The 681-nt window shown below is 49.5% G+C and overlaps 1 protein-coding gene across 1 annotated transcript in view; it reads left to right on the top strand.

Annotated features, from left to right (window-relative positions):
- LOC105532604 (putative speedy protein-like protein) overlaps positions 1 to 681 on the top strand; it is an 18,112-nt gene that overhangs the window by 9,104 nt on the left and 8,327 nt on the right. The gene's annotated exons all lie outside the window — the stretch shown is intronic.

The raw sequence follows: 681 nt of genomic DNA, 5'->3' as shown, positions 1-681 counted from the left end.
AGGAACCAATTGCTTGATCCAGCTTCAAGCCTGGGCAATGTGGCAAGATTCCCTCTCACCAAAAATACAAAAATTAGCTAGGCGATGTGGGAGGCATCTCTACTCCCAACTACTCAGGAGGCTGAGGCGGGAGGATCGCTGGAGCCTGGGAGGTTGGGGCTGCAGGGAGCCCTGATCCTGCCACAGCACTCCAGCCAGGGCAACAGAGTGAGACCCTGACTCAAAAATAATCACAAATACTGAGTTTGGGGAGCTTCATTATGATTGATGCACTCGAGTTACCGATTTGGGTTGAGGGTTCAGTGGAGTTTTGGTTTACATCTTGTGCAGCTGACCACGTTGAGCAGAGCATGAGACTTCATCATGAGGAGGTAGGATGATGGATTAGGCTTCTGGACTCGTGGTTCGTGATGTTGTCACATTAGAAACGGATCTAGCATGGTTACAAGTTTAGCTCTGAAGTGACACAAAAGGCCCCAGCTGTGATGAGGTCCAAAGCCACATTCTCTGAGGGTGCCCTACTCCCTGGGCAGACCCACCCAAAGTCCTTGCTATAAAGCAGATCACTGGGGCTGACCTTGGGTGTACTGAGTTTTGGAGTCAGGGTCACCAAAGTGCAAGTATCACAGTTGAACACAATGGTTCAGAAGCAGGGTATAGAATGAAAGTCAGGAGATAAAA

The sequence above is a fragment of the Mandrillus leucophaeus genome, unplaced genomic scaffold, assembly GCF_000951045.1.
Source record: "Mandrillus leucophaeus isolate KB7577 unplaced genomic scaffold, Mleu.le_1.0 Scaffold97, whole genome shotgun sequence".
NCBI classification, from domain to species: Eukaryota; Metazoa; Chordata; class Mammalia; order Primates; family Cercopithecidae; genus Mandrillus; species Mandrillus leucophaeus.
This window is presented reverse-complemented; position numbering and strand designations above follow the sequence as displayed.